Below are 15,956 nucleotides of genomic sequence, written 5' to 3'. Positions count from 1 at the left end.
TCCAATTTGGGGGCAAACCTTTTAGCTGCACAAACCTTACCTTAAGCCAGTGGCTATGATATCATTTCCTCGTTTAGGAGAGGTTCTCCGAGGCCAAACGAGTCCAATTTGGGGGCAAACCTTTTAGCTGCACAAATCTTACCTTAAGCCAGTGGCTATGATATCATTTCCTCGTTTAGGAGAGGTGCTCTGGGACCAAGCGAGTCCAATTTGGGGGCAAATCTTTTAGCTGCACAAACCTTACCTTGAGCCAGTGGCTATGCATTTCCTCGTTTAGGAGAGGTGCTCTGGGACCAAGCGAGTCCAATTTGGGGGCAAACCTTTTAGCTGCACAAACCTTACCTTAAGCCAGTGGCTATGATATCATTTCCTCGCTTCGGAGAGGTGCTCTGGGACCAAGCTAGTCCAATTTGGGGGCAAACCTTTTAGCTGCACAAACCTTACCTTAAGCCAGTGTCTATGATATCATTTCCTCCTTTAGGAGAGGTGCTCTGGGACCAAGCGAGTCCAATTTGAGGGCAAACCTTTTAGCTGCACAAACCTTACCTTAAGCCAGTGGCTATGATATTTCCTCGTTTAGGAGAGGTTCTCCGAGGCCAAACGAGTCCAATTTGGGGGCAAACCTTTTAGCTGCACAAACCTTACCTTAAGCCAGTGGCTATGATATCATTTCCTCGTTTAGGAGAGGTGCTCTGGGACCAAACGAGTCCAATTTGAGGGCAAACCTTTTAGCTGCACAAACCTTACCTTGAGCCAGTGGCTATGCATTTCCTCGTTTAGGAGAGGTGCTCTGGGACCAAGCGAGTCCAATTTGGGGGCAAACCTTTTAGCTGCACAAACCTTACCTTAAGCCAGTGGCTATGATATCATTTCCTCGTTTAGGAGAGGTGCTCTGGGACCAAGCGAGTCCAATTTGGGGGCAAATCTTTTAGCTGCACAAACCTTACCTTGAGCCAGTGTCTATGATATCATTTCCTCGTTTAGGAGAGGTGCTCTGGGACCAAGCGAGTCCAATTTGGGGGCAAACCTTTTAGCTGCACAAACCTTACCTTAAGCCAGTGGCTATGATATCATTTCCTCGTTTCGGAGAGGTGCTCTGGGACCAAACGAGTCCAATTTGGGGGCAAACCTTTTAGCTGCACAAACCTTACCTTAAGCCAGTGGCTATGATATCATTTCCTCGTTTAGGAGAGGTGCTCTGGGACCAAGCGAGTCCAATTTGGGGGCAAATCTTTTAGCTGCACAAATCTTACCTTGAGCCAGTGTCTACGATATCATTTCCTCGTTTCGGAGAGGTTCTCCGAGGCCAAACGAGTCCAATTTGGGGGCAAACCTTTTAGCTGCACAAACCTTACCTTAAGCCAGTGGCTATGATATCATTTCCTCGTTTCGGAGAGGTGCTCTGGGACCAAACGAGTCCAATTTGGGGGCAAACCTTTTAGCTGCACAAACCTTACCTTGAGCCAGTGGCTATGATATCATTTCCTCGTTTAGGAGAGGTGCTCTGGGACCAAGCGAGTCCAATTTGGGGGCAAATCTTTTAGCTGCACAAATCTTACCTTGAGCCAGTGTCTATGATATCATTTCCTCGTTTAGGAGAGGTGCTCCGGGACCAAGCGAGTCCAATTTGGGGGCAAACCTTTTAGCTGCACAAACCTTACCTTGAGCCAGTGGCTATGATATCATTTCCTCGTTTCGGAGAGGTGCTCTGGGGCCAAGTGAGTCCAATTTGGGGGCAAACCTTTTAGCTGCACAAACCTTACCTTGAGCCAGTGGCTATGATATCATTTCCTCGTTTCGGAGAGGTGCTCTGGGGCCAAGTGAGTCCAATTTGGGGGCAAACCTTTTAGCTGCACAAACCTTACCTTGAGCCAGTGGCTATGATATCATTTCCTCGTTTCGGAGAGGTGCTCTGGGACCAAGTGAGTCCAATTTGGGGGCAAACCTTTTAGCTGCACAAACCTTACCTTGGGCCAGTGTCTATGATATCATTTCCTCGTTTAGGAGAGGTGCTCTGGGACCAAGCTAGTCCAATTTGGGGGCAAACCTTTTAGCTGCACAAACCTTACCTTGAGCCAGTGTCTATGATATCATTTCCTCGTTTAGGAGAGGTTCTCCGAGGCCAAACGAGTCCAATTTGGGGGCAAACCTTTTAGCTGCACAAACCTTACCTTGAGCCAGTGTCTATGATATCATTTCCTCGTTTAGGAGAGGTTCTCCGAGGCCAAACGAGTCCAATTTGGGGGCAAACCTTTTAGCTGCACAAACCTTACCTTAAGCCAGTGGCTATGATATCATTTCCTCGTTTAGGAGAGGTTCTCCGAGGCCAAACGAGTCCAATTTGGGGGCAAACCTTTTAGCTGCACAAACCTTACCTTAAGCCAGTGGCTATGATATCATTTCCTCGTTTAGGAGAGGTGCTCTGGGACCAAGCGAGTCCAATTTGGGGGCAAACCTTTTAGCTGCACAAATCTTACCTTGAGCCAGTGGCTATATCATTTCCTCGTTTAGGAGAGGTGCTCTGGGACCAAGCGAGTCCAATTTGGGGGCAAACCTTTTAGCTGCACAAATCTTACCTTGAGCCAGTGTCTATGATATCATTTCCTCGTTTAGGAGAGGTTCTCCGAGGCCAAACGAGTCCAATTTGGGGGCAAACCTTTTAGCTGCACAAACCTTACCTTGAGCCAGTGGCTATGATATCATTTCCTCGTTTAGGAGAGGTGCTCCGGGGCCAAGCGAGTCCAATTTGGGGGCAAACCTTTTAGCTGCACAAACCTTAAATCATTTCCTCGTTTAGGAGAGCTGCTCTGGGGCCAAGGGAGTCCAATTTGGGGGCAAACCTTTTAGATGCACAAACCTTACCTTGAGCCAGTGGCTATGATATCATTTCCTCGTTTAGGAGAGGTTCTCCGAGGCCAAACGAGTCCAATTTGGGGGCAAACCTTTTAGCTGCACAAACCTTACCTTGAGCCAGTGGCTATGATATCATTTCCTCGTTTAGGAGAGGTGCTCTGGGGCCAAGCGAGTCCAATTTGGGGGCAAACCTTTTAGCTGCACAAACCTTACCTTGAGCCAGTGGCTATGATATCATTTCCTCGTTTAGGAGAGGTGCTCCGGGGCCAAGCGAGTCCAATTTGGGGGCAAACTTTTTAGCTGCACAAACCTTAAATCATTTCCTCGTTTAGGAGAGCTGCTCTGGGGCCAAGGGAGCCCAATTTGGGGGCAAACCTTTTAGATGCACAAACCTTACCTTGAGCCAGTGGCTATGGTATCATTTCCTAGTTTAGGAGAGCTGCTCTGGGGCCAAGGGAGTCCCTTCTTCCCACACATTTATCTCAGCTATGAGTCCCTTCTTCCCACACATTTATCTCAGTTATGTGCTTATCTAGTTGGAGGACACTGACCTACACTGGAAAAGGTTACCCCCTGCAGATGTAAGTACTAAGTATTAACATGCTAAAAGCTTAGAGATTAAGCACCTTTGGTGGGCCAGGGATAGTGACAAGTAATGATAATGAGATCCCCAAGTAGATCACATTTGGATGACCCTAATCATCTATCTCTCTGCTCTCTGGTTCTCTAGTTTTGCCTGGAATTCTAAGTTTGCCACTGCCATACCTTGGCCTCCCCTAAAACTTCTGAAGGAAAGAGTATTTTTGTTATATTATCACAATAAAACATAACAATGCTTTAGGAAATACACTCTTTTCAGTTAATGTAATGCAATTCAGTTTAAACTGACAGTCTGAAGCAAAGGATTGTACAATTTAGATTAAAAAACTAAACAAAAAAATAAAAACAGAATTTGTAATCGGATTTGTTTTTCATGCCACAAACAAAAACAAGTGTTGCTATAGCATGTAACAAGAACTATGAGAAATTTACCTTTGTTTACTTACAAAAATACATTTATTACACTATAAAAACTTCAAACATGGTACAACGAAATAATATAAAAATGTTCCAGTGACAGCTTACAAAAATTCAATAACTTTGTTGTGGCTTGCTTCACCTTGGGGCCCACAGCAGCAAACTCCCTCCCAGAGGGGAGCTGAGTATAAGGCATCAAGCCACTAATGCCTTATGCCTCCAGCTCAATTTTATTACTGCTTAGCTATTACATATATACTGTTAAGTTTTCCGGGGTAGAACAAAGAATAATGAGGGAATGGGGGGGGATGCACAGGCAGGGTATGTGCAGCATACAGGATAAGGGGGTATGTTAGGGTGGAGGTGAGAAAACACAGCTGTGTCTAGTGCCCTTGGTCTGTGGGGTGGAGTGTCCAACTCCCAAGGACTCTGGTGCACCTTATCTCTCAGGGTGGCGTGCCAGCTCCTGAGATTGTCCAGGTGGTGGTTTACTTGGAAATGATTTGTGTGATGGCTGTTAGAATAGCCTGTGTTCCCACATCACCCCTTGTTTTTCATTAAGGGCCCGGAGGGCCTGGATAGTCATAATAAACACTGTGAAATGCACAGCAGCTTTTTACACAGGGTCCAGGGATCTGTAGAAACTGGGGGGGGGGGGGTGTCCAGTGTCAGGGAGAAAAGGGCAGGGAGGGTTGTGAGGTCATTCGGTAATCTAGGTCCAGGGTACAAGGTTCTGAAATTCTGGGGCTAGTAAGCAGGGAAGAGACACATCGTGACCCATGGGTAAAAGAATGGGGGGAAGGGGATAAGTGCACATGGAGGGGTGACCCATGCTTTGGGGTGTTCAGCAGGAATAGCATAGTAACAAGGAGTTGGTGAAGAGACAAGTGTTCTGAGTTTAAAAATCCATTGCTCTTTTTGCCAAGGTAAAGAGCTAGTCCTGGAGTGCTGTGGGGAGGTTGGGGGATCGTCTTTCCCCCCTTCAGTCCTCTGAGTCTTGGGTTTTGTCTATTGTTGTTTAGAGACATTCTTTGCATTCCTTTGGGTAGGGCTGCTACAGAGCTAGGCGATCTGGAAGGGGGGGGGCTGTTGCTGCTGCTGCTGGTGATTGTCGGATTAGATCAGATGGTCAGGAATCTATGGCAGAGCAGTGCAATCTGTGGGAAAAACACAAGCAAACCCTCTCCCTTGATTGCATTAGGATGGGGGAGGAAGGGAAGCAGGCAAGCAATTTTACAAAATAATTAGATGTATGTATTCTTCACCTTGAGGGATAGCACCATATCTTATACATGGGTACACTTTTTGAATTAACAAGTCCCAAGTCTGGTAAATTGGCTGTATGACCAAGGCAAGACAATGAACATAGTGTCCCAGGCTACTTGATAAAAATGGAAACTGGAAAAGTGCCAATCTGCATTGGTAGAAATTTCCTCAATGGGAATTATATACAATGATGACATCATGGTTCCTGGCAAAACAATACCTTACACTATCAAGCAGAACAATTCTCTGATGTCCCTGGAGCCTGAAGTCCATTGGGATTCTGTGGAGTTTCCTTCGGTCTTTCTTTTCTTCTATTGGTTCTTCCCAAAATCAATGGGAAGGAAATGAAAAGTTTCCACTAAAATTTTTCTTTCTTCTTGTAAATGATTTTATTCTCTTCCATGAAACAGGAAAGAAAAAAAACAGTTAAGGAAGATGATGTTACCACTACCTTGGATGCACTGCTTTCTCACCTTAGGGCTAAGTTGCCCCCTTGGTACAAAAAGGGCAGAGACATTAATTAGAATCAGGGTTTTTCTTCAGTACAAGTCACATGGTCTTAAGAGGGATCATTTAACTCAAAGAAAAGAAGCCATAAAGTCAATGAAGCCATTTGTGTTGAGTTTGGTCAACATTTGTATCACTGCAGCAAACGGATCACAATTAGACCTAAAAATGAAGGACAAAAGTCCTGATAATTTAAATATGCAATTAGTTTCAGAGGAGGGGTGTTGCTAAAATTCAGAATGAAAATTAGGTGTGGGGAAAATTTCTACATTTTCCCATTATTATTGATTATTCAGAGTTGGTGCCATACTTCATTTTGGGGAAAAAAACTACTTCATGAAATCATGCTATAATTTTAAAATATTCAAAATGAAATGTTGCAGTGAACTCTGTGAGATGAAATCAGAAAATTTGATTTTCAAGATTCTTTTTTACCTTTTAATATACCTACCAGTATTCCTAGTTCAACACTAGTCTAAGGGTCTGCCTATAGGGATAGATGGTGCAGTGAGTAGAGTGCATCCCTGAGGTCAGAAGGAACTGAGTTCAAATAAATGTGGCCTCAGATATTTGCTACCTGTGTGACTTTGGAAAAGTTACTTAGCCCTTATTGCCTTGCATCCAGGATTATCTCCAGTCATCCTGATTCTTAGCTGGCCATTGAACCCAGATGACTCTGGAGAATAAAGTGAGACTAGTGACTTAGCAGAGCAACCCTTCACTCAAATTCAATCCACCTGCTTGGCATGGCATCCCTACCCTGATGTCATGATCGACTTTGAAAATAAAGGACAAAAAAGCTTCTGATATTGTCCTTAGGATTTGAAGAAAGCATTTCTGATGGAGACAGCATCCTACATGGAGGTGCCTGAGGAGTCAAAGGTCCTGCCCATATTATTAAGATTCAAGATAACTCTCTGGAGTGGCAATCACTATTTGAAGTGATTGACAGCAAAAACATGAGATTTTCATTAGAGACTTTGTTTGGTTTATTTTCAGTACTTCATTAATAGTGGGCACTCATTGGAAATAATTCCCAATAGGAAGATGGATCAAGCTCCATAGAGAAAAAAGGATTATATTGGGTTCTTTATATAATTATTTTAAAGATATATCATTTTTGCCTGCCTAACCTCAAATCCTCTGTCACAATGCTTCAATGTAAGTAAAATGCTTTCTGGTGGTCTTATTCAAAATCTTGAATTCCATACTTGAGACTCCAGACTTCTCTGTTCCATTCACCTTTTTGTTTCTCTAGATGGGATTTCATTTCTTTAGTTTCTGATAATTCTTCTAGTCTAATAATCTTTTCTAAACTCAACTTTTTCCTGTCAGTTGTGTATATTGTCCTTTCAGAAGTTTTACTAATCATTCATATTTAAGAATTACAGCTTGAATTTTCAAAACGTTAATGGAATCTGTAGAGACATATCCAAGGAAATTAAAATGCTAGTATTTTAAAATCTCAGAGTAATAGCAGTATTCTTAGTATTCAGAAACACTGGCATCAATAAAATAAGATCCATAAATAACTCCAAAAGTTATACACCAAAATATTGTGCCAATAGATTTTTCATTGAATTTGAAAGTAACCTATTTTCCTTTGGACACTGTGGACAATAAAAAATATTACATATTTTATTTTTAAAAATTATTTTGTCCAACCATACACAAAGATAATTTTCAATATTCATCCTCTTGCAAACTTTTGTGTTTCACATTTTTCTACTACCCTCCCTTCCCTCCCTTCCCATAACAGCAAAAAATCCAATATAGTGTGTATATGTACAAGAAAAAGAAAGAAAAAACATAGAATTAAAAAATTGACTAGAATGTTTGCTGGCAAGACCTGTCACAAATTAGACTAATGTCAGATCTTCCAAGAACCCAAAGTTAATTATACTTTATCATGAGTCGATGGAGTAAGATTTCAGTGATACCGTTTTGTATGTACACAGATCTCCAATTTCTGTTTAATATTTTTTTTCTTACCTTTTCAATCAGTATAAAGTGGTTCAAACAAAAACATAATATAATTAGGAACTGAGGGAATCATAATAATCCTTTACAGATGTGTCAGTCGACTTGAGGGAGGTCATCAAGATTATCTGCATCCTTCTGCAAACACATAAATAGTATAGTATCAATTGTATAAAATACATAACAGTACCATAAAATAAAAACTTAACAGTGGCTAACCTATATCTAGTACTTTAAAGTTTCACAACATAAGAAGTAATGTGATTTGTCCAGGATTGTATAGCTAGTTAAGAGCCCAAGGATGGATTCAAACTGAGGTTTAATATTATATTCATAAAATATATCTTATATTAAAATATAATAAAATATAGTATCTTACAGATGAAAATAGCTTTCATTTATTTAAGGCAAGAGGGGGAATTGAAGGAAAGTTGAAAGCATTTGCAATGTACACATTTAATTAGACTTTCTAAAAGTATCCATTTTCAAGTCAATTACATAAAATACAGAATTATATTTAAGATCATAGTCATGGTTTATAATAAATGTTCCTCCCTCTATATATGTATGTGTGTATATATATATATATATATATATAACATAAATAACTTTGAATAGAAAACAATCAAACAATAGTTCGATGGATTTAATTAACTAGTTTTCAAATTAACATCTAGGTTTACAACCCTTGCATATTAAAAATGGAAACCTAAGAATAGACACTTGATAAGATTCTAGAACACACATTAAACAAGCAAAGTTAAAAAAAGAAATATGAGGAGTGGCTAGATGGCACATTGGATAAAGCAATGGCTCTGGAGTCAGGAGTATCTGAGTTCAAATATGGTCTCAGACAATAATTACCTAGCTGTGTGGCTTTGGGCAAGCCACTTAATATCATTTGCCTTACAAAAAAAAAGTGTAATGATCAATATTCATGATAATGCCCCAAAAAAGATTTCAATGCTAGGTTTAGAATACTGTTTAAGAAGTATTTCAGAAAAGGTTTGGAAGATGGCGACAAGAAAAGATCCAGTCTTAGGGGCTCTCTGATAAAACTTATAAACTAAAGACTCTAACTAAACTTTCGAGAGACAGAACCCACAGAGGGACCCAGTGCGGCAGTTCTCCTACTCAAGGTAACCTGGAAAAGAGCAGAAAGGCTTTGCTCCCCGGGGTCGGAGGGGCTGCCTGCCAGAGTGAAAGAACTTCAGCCTCCCGGAGGCAGCCCCAGGGCACTGGGAGCCCCAGCTCACAGCAGCAGGGGAGTCTCCGGAGCTACACCCCGGGGAGCACCCGGCACAAAGTGGGGGAACAGCAGGGGACCTGTGCCAGAGCGAGCACCTGGAGCCCAGCCCTCAGGGCAAAGCCAGCAGTGTGGCCTTTCAGCAGCCCAGATCCAGGAAACAGAAGCTGGTGGAGCTGGTAAGCAGGAGCCCCCAGGGCATGAGCCCATTGAGCTGAGGGAGGGGAGTGAAGAGAGAGACTGCAGAGCTATGTCCTCTGCCCCTGGAACAGGACTTTGGGGCTCTGAACACATTCAGATCCTGATTGAAGTCTAGGCCCCCCCATAGAACAGCAGGGACCCCCCCCCCACCTCAGCCCCATGGCAGAGGGGGGGTGCTTCTGGTCATTCACAGACCAGGAGGGAGGACAGAGCCTCACACACTGAGACCCTTGTGAGAGTGTCCCAAAAGCTCAGGAAGCACCGCCAAAACCAGGCCCAGGCTGGGAAAATGAGCAAGCAGAGAAATAAGAGGAACACCATTGAGAAATATTTGGCAAATGAGCCCAAGAAGGATCAAAATACTCAGTCTGAAGATGAGGAAGCACAAGCTCCTGCATCTAAAGACTCCCAAGAAAAACAGAAATTGGGCTCAGGCTATGACAGAGCTCAGAAAAGACTTTGAAAATCAAATGAAGGAGTTAGAAGAAAAAACTGGGAAGAGAAAGGAGAGATGCAGGAAAAACATGAAAATGAAGTCAGCAGCTTAGTCAAGGAAATCCAAAAAAAAAAGCTGAAGAAAATATCATGCTAAAAACCAGCTTAGGTCAAATGGATAAAACAATTCAAAAAGTTATGGAGGAGAATGCTTTAAAAAGCAGAATTGGCCATATGGAAAAAGAGATAAGAAAACTCTCTGAGGAGAACAAATCCTTCAGACAAAGAATAGAATTCAGGGAGATTGATGAATTTACCAGAAATCAGGAATCAATACTTCAAAACCAAAAAAAATGAAAAATTAGAAGAAAATGTGAAATATCTCATTGAAAAAAACAACTGATATGGAAAACAGATTTAGGAAAGGTAATTTAAAAATTATTGGAATACCTGAAAGTCATGATCAGGAAAAGAGCCTTGACATCATTTTCAAAGAATTACTACAGGAAAATTGCCCTGATATTCTAGAAGCAGAGGGCAAAATAGAAATGGAGAGAATCCACCGATCCCCCTGAGAAAGAGATCCCAAAAAAACAACCCATAGGAATATTATAGCCAAGTTCTAGAATTCCCAAGTCAAAGAGAAAATATTACAAGCAGCCAGAAGGACACAGTTCAAATATCGTGGAGCTGCAGTCAGGATCACACAGGACTTAGCAGCAAGTACATTGGAAGCTCGTAGGGCTTGGAATACAATATACTGGAAGGCAAAAGAGCTTAGAATGCAGCCAAGAATGAACTACCCAGCAAGGCTGAATGTCCTCTTCCAAGGAAAAACATGGACTTTCAATGAACCAGGGGAATTTCAAATGTTCCTTTTGGAATGGCCAGAGCTGAACAGAAAGTTTTATCTTCAGATACAGGACTCAGATGAAGCATGGAGATTGGAGGAGAGGGAGGAAATATGAGGGACTTAATGAGGACTGCATGTATAGAAAAATGATACTGATAATACTCATATGAATCTTCTCAGTTAATAGAACAGGTAGAGGGAGCTTTTATAGTTGAAGAACTGGAGAAAGCTGAATTCGAAGATAAAATATGGTGTAAAAATGGAGTCAATAGAAAAAAAGGGAAATGGAATGGGAGAAAGAAAAAAGAGAGGGGGAATAGTCCGAGATATTTCACATAATTTTTTTTTATTACAATGAGCTATTACAATGATATGAAGGGGGGAGGCAAGGGGGAACGAGGGAACCTTTGCTCTCATCGGAGATGGCTAGGAGAAGAAACAGCATATATACTCAATGGGGTATAGGCATCTGGAGTAAGAAGGAGGGGGAAGCATGGGGAAGGGATGAGGATGTGAATAAAGGAGGAGAGGATGGACCATGGGGGGAAAGTGGTCAGATATAACACATTTTCTTTTTTACTTCTTGCAAGGGGTTGGGAATGGATGGCCTGTCTGGGACCATAGGGCCAGGTGGATGCTGGGCCTAAGGGGTGGTAGTGGGGCTCAGAGCCTCTTGGCCCCAGGATAAGGGATCTGTCTGCTGTGCCACTCAGCGACCCTACAGCAGAGTCAGAGTAAAAGGAGAGAGAAAATAGAGTACATGGTAGTGGAGAAATAAGAAAGGAGGGAGTTGCGATCAGCAATGGCAACGTTGGAAAAATATGGAAGCAACTTTTGCGATGGACTTACCATAAAGAATGTGATCCACCCATGACAGAGTTGTTGGTGTTGGAACAAAGACTGAAGCACATTTATTATTATTATTATTATTTGGGGGAGGGTGGCAGGGCAAATGGGGCTGGGTGGCCTGCCTGGAGACGCATGGCCAGGTGATTGTTGGTTGTCTGAGGCCGGATTTGGACGTGGGTGCTCCTGGTTCAAGGGCCAATGCTCTGTTCGCCACCCAGTCACCCCTACTATTATTATTTTATTTTGGGTCTTTTTTTTTTCTTTTTGGTTTTTGCAGGGCAGTAGGGATTGGGTGGCTTGTATGTCACATGGCTGGGTGATTGTTGGGTCTACGGGGCTGGATGTGGGCTTGGGTGCTCGTGGTTCCAGGGCTGGTGCTTCGTCCATTGTGCCACCTGGCCATACCTACAGTTATTACTATTATTTTTTTTATTTTAATTTTTTTTCTCTCCCCTTTACTTTATCGCTCAAGCATGTCTCTATGGGGGGAGGGGGTATTTCATTTACTCTTAAACAAGAATATTTTATTAATGTAAAAAAAACCATTTGTACAAAATGAGAAAAAAAATAGGGAGATTAATCTGGTGAAGAAAAGCTTTGGGGGGCATGAAAGTTGACATCAAGTATTTGAAGAGTTGTTATGTGAAAGACAGATTTAGACATATTCTATTTAGCCCCAGAGAGAAGACACAGGAATGATGGAGGGAAATGAAAGTAAAGAAATGCTTCCTAAACATTAGACAAAAGTGGAATGAACTGACTTAAGTTGTGGACTCTCCACTCTAGAAGCAGATTGGGATGACCAGTTTTCAAATATATTGTAGAGTGGATTCTTACTCAGGTCTGTGTTGGACTAGATGACTTTTGAAGTTTCTTCCAAATCTGAGACTCTATAATTGTGTTTAACCTCTCTTCCCCATCTACCATAGCAGGAAATAAAGAAAAGAGGAAAAAAAAAATCTCTGATAATAAAAACTGGAAGTTTAAAAAGTAAAAAAAAATATTTCATATAAATTGGCAAAATTTTAAAAGAATGCCACTTAAGATGGCAAGACTGGTTATCTGCAAAATTAATTTATGTGGATCATTTCATTCTGCCAATGTATTAGATAAAGTTGAACTGAATATAAAACATATAATACAGTAATGTGTGATGGAATGGATAAAACTTTACCAAGATGAAACACTAACAGGCAAGTGTAAGGTAAAATCTTAAATCAGATTTCCTAATAAGTGGGATTTTCTGGATTTTCCAGATTTTGGACAAAAAAATTTATTGGTCAGTGAGTCGGATAATTAAAAAGCCTTTAAAAAACTGGAAATATGCACTGTATAACTGAATAGCTTAGCAAAGATGTCTTTTATAGGAATTTTTCATTTGCTGTTTTGTGAGCTAAACTAATCAATTCAATTAAAGCTTACTCAAGTCAACTATTGAGAACTATTATTCCTATTTTTGCAAATTATAGCTTTATCTCAGTTTTAAGATGAGGGGGAAAACAGAGAAGGCAAAAAAAGCACCTTTTGGATTTCTTACTACATGAAGATGTCAGGTATGTAGAATTTAAAAGATTTTAAACATCGATAAAAATAAAAGGGACATCAAAACAGATTTCACATACAAAGCTATCAACTTGCCAAAATGAAATCAGTAGGCAAAACAAAGATTATCAAGAGTCTAAGAGACTTACAGTAAAAAGGTGATTTTTGAGGAGAGAATGCATCTAACCATGAAATCCAGCAAATTAGAAGCAACTCTGCAAAGGCCTCTAGTGACTGATGGGTTTTTGGTTGACCTTTAAACTACTGAAGCAATTATTGTTTGGTTTTTGCAAGGCAATGAGGTTAAGTGACTTGCCCCAGGTCATAGAGTTAAGCAAGTATTCAGTGTCCAAGTTGGAATATGAACTCAGGTCCTTCTGATTCCTGCGCCTTTGCTCTATCCACTCTACCACCTAGCTTCCCCTAGGCAAATCAATTATAAAGGAAATTTTGCCTGTGATTTAAATTGGGCTTTTTTGTTTAATCTCTAAAATGGATGCAAAACTAAAGATTCCTAGCTTCTTCAAAGGGGATAAATAAGATAATCTCAGTAAATGACTTTAAATTCTTCAGGAAAGGAAGAAAATCAGAACTTCTAATTTTTTGAAACTAGGATGTCTTTTGAAAATTCTAGGGTCCGGCCTTCATTTTTTTTTCCCTCCCAATACAACTGAAGACCAAAGGATATAGCAAGAAATTATCCTAAGAAACAAAACTCATAAAGAAATCATAGTTCACAATGGAGAGCTTGTCAAGAATAACACAAGAAATGAAGTAATGAATATTAACAATGAAGAATAATCTGAGATTTATCAATGAAAATCCAGTTTATCTTGAGATGAATTCGAAGTTATTATCTCCCAAACCTCTATTTAGGAACACCACTAACATGTTTCATTTATGTTTTGCTTAGTTTGTCTTCCTCTCATAGAATAAAAAGCTGCAATGGACTGTGGTTTTAAAGATATAATTATATTGCCTTCGTCTTTTGCTTTCACATCTATTATCTGACTGAATCTACATGGCCCAGTAGAATATTGGGTTTAACAGGTCAAAATCCTGAGTTCAAAAATTCAACCCCAGATACTTCCTCTCTGTGTAACCCTGAGCAAGTAATTTAACCTGTCTTAAGTTTCTTCATCTATAAAATACTGATAATGACCCCTACCTTCCAGAGCTGTTATGAAGATAAAATGAAATATTTGGAAAACTTTTATTATTGCCTGACATAAATGCTTGCATGTTTTATTCCTTCTCAACAACACAATAAGATTGGTAGGGCTAGCCTTAACTCTATTAACAAAGAAATTAAAATTAACGTTATGTTCTAATAGGCATCATAGATTTTGCTAGAATATCAAATACAAAATGATGATGATGATTATAGGAAAATGGGCTTCTTCAGAGGGTAATGAAAAGGAAATCAAACCATAATTTATGCTCTCTCAAGGTCACTGGCCATCTCAGGTTCAAAGTAAAATTACTTAGTTCATTCAAAAGCCAAATTTAAATTTACTAATCCACAAGACCCTATGGTTATAATGATGTTCCATGCCCATGGAAGATCATTATCTTTTATTTTTTAAATTTTTTTTTTGTTTTTGTGGGCAATGAGGTTAAGTGACTTGCCTAAGGTCACATAATGTGTGCCACATTTGAACTCAAGTCCTCTGACTCCAAGGCCAAATATCTATCCATTGCACCATCTAGCTGCCCCTCAGTATCTATTCTTCTTGTTGCTTTTAAGGAATAAGAAAATTGTAGGGACAATGCAAAGCATCACTAATTAGGAAAAATAATTCTAAAGTAAAATTCCAGACATTCAAATTAAAGAACATTATCTCCAAGAGTTGTTTTCCATTAGCAAATGGAGTAAGTACCATACTCCCAGCAGAGTATAATCTTTTAAACACAGAAGACTAGTGTCTTTTGGTCAGGCTGCATATACATTTTGCTTCCATGAGTCCTCCTCACTCCATGACTGCAATACCCAAGTTTTGGAAATGCAGTGGCAATAAAGGCCTTTTTTAACTTGAAACTGCAGACGTGAACTCAGCTCCTCTGATCATTCTTGTTTTTTTAAATGAACAATTGTTTATAAAGGAGCCTTCTAGGCTAGTTGCCAGATACTGTGCTAAAGCACAGCAGATACAAAGAAAAGTAAAAGATGGTTTCTCTTCTCAAATGAATTTACAATCAAATGGGAGAGAACATGCAAATGATGTACAAAGAAGACATATTTACAAGGATAAATTGAAGGATAATCTCAAAAGGGAATATATTAAGGTGATTTCCGGCCAAGATGGCAAAAGAAAAGCCAAGGCACATAGAGAGTAAAACTCAACTTCCCTCTCTTAGGATTAGATAAATCCAATCATAAAATAAACAAGAAGTTGAGGAGGTGAACAGAATGTTAGAAAACTTAGATATGATAGACCTCTGGAGGAAACTGAATGATAGAAAGGAATATTCTTCTTTCTCAGTGCTAAATGGCACCTACCCAAAAATTGACTGGGTACTAGGGCATAAAAATCTCAACTGCAGTAAGGCAGAAATATTGACTGCATCCTTTGCAGACCACAAAAAAAAAACCACATGCAATTAAGGGCCATGGAGAGATGGATCTAAAACTTAACTGGAAGTTAAATAAGCTAATTCAAAGATGTCACAGAATTTGAATAGAATGTGCCCTCCTTATGGGCAGGTAGGTGGTGCAGTGGATAGAGCACCAACCCTGGAGTCATGAGGACCTGACTTCAAATCTGGCCTCAGCCACTTAAATAATCACCTAGCTGTGTGACTGTGGAACCTTGCCTTCCAAAACCAAAACAAAACAAAATAATATGCTTTTGCAACTTATACTTATATTAACTTTTTTCAAAACTTTTCAAAAGAAGTCATTTCTCTGGTGCTTTAGAATTATTTATCTCTTTGCTAAGCATATAGTCCAATGAAGTCATTTTACCTAATGGCAAAAAAGGTCTGGGATATACCAAAATATTCATAGTAACACTTTTGTAGTAGCAAATAACTAGAAAAGACGTGGTCGCCACTTGACTTGTTAAACTGTGGTCTCGTAATGTAATGGAACATGACTGTGTAATTAGAATTGATGACTAGATAAAAGCAAGAGAATATTTATATAAATACAAAATGAACAACCAGGAAAACAATATAAAACATACCTGCAATAATATAAATAGCAAG

At 40.0% G+C, this 15,956-nt stretch overlaps 1 long non-coding RNA gene across 3 annotated transcripts in view; it reads right to left on the bottom strand.

Moving 5' to 3' along the window:
- Positions 1-15,956, bottom strand: part of LOC141514932 (uncharacterized) — a 237,193-nt gene that overhangs the window by 202,794 nt on the left and 18,443 nt on the right. Inside the window, exons 5-6 of one of the 3 annotated variants that reach the window (XR_012476152.1) lie at positions 7,636-7,761; positions 3,925-5,532 (exon numbers count right to left, since the gene is read on the bottom strand). The exons of 1 other annotated variant lie outside the window; for it this stretch is intronic. This is a non-coding gene — a long non-coding RNA (uncharacterized LOC141514932). Of the gene's footprint in view, positions 1-3,924; positions 7,762-15,956 lie in introns of those variants that run through there. One more of the 3 variants, XR_012476151.1, reaches the window with a different exon arrangement.

Source organism: Macrotis lagotis, chromosome 2 (assembly GCF_037893015.1).
Source record: "Macrotis lagotis isolate mMagLag1 chromosome 2, bilby.v1.9.chrom.fasta, whole genome shotgun sequence".
NCBI classification, from domain to species: domain Eukaryota; kingdom Metazoa; phylum Chordata; class Mammalia; order Peramelemorphia; family Peramelidae; genus Macrotis; species Macrotis lagotis.
The sequence above is the reverse complement of the archived record's forward strand: the minus strand, read 5'-3'. Positions and strand labels throughout refer to the sequence as shown.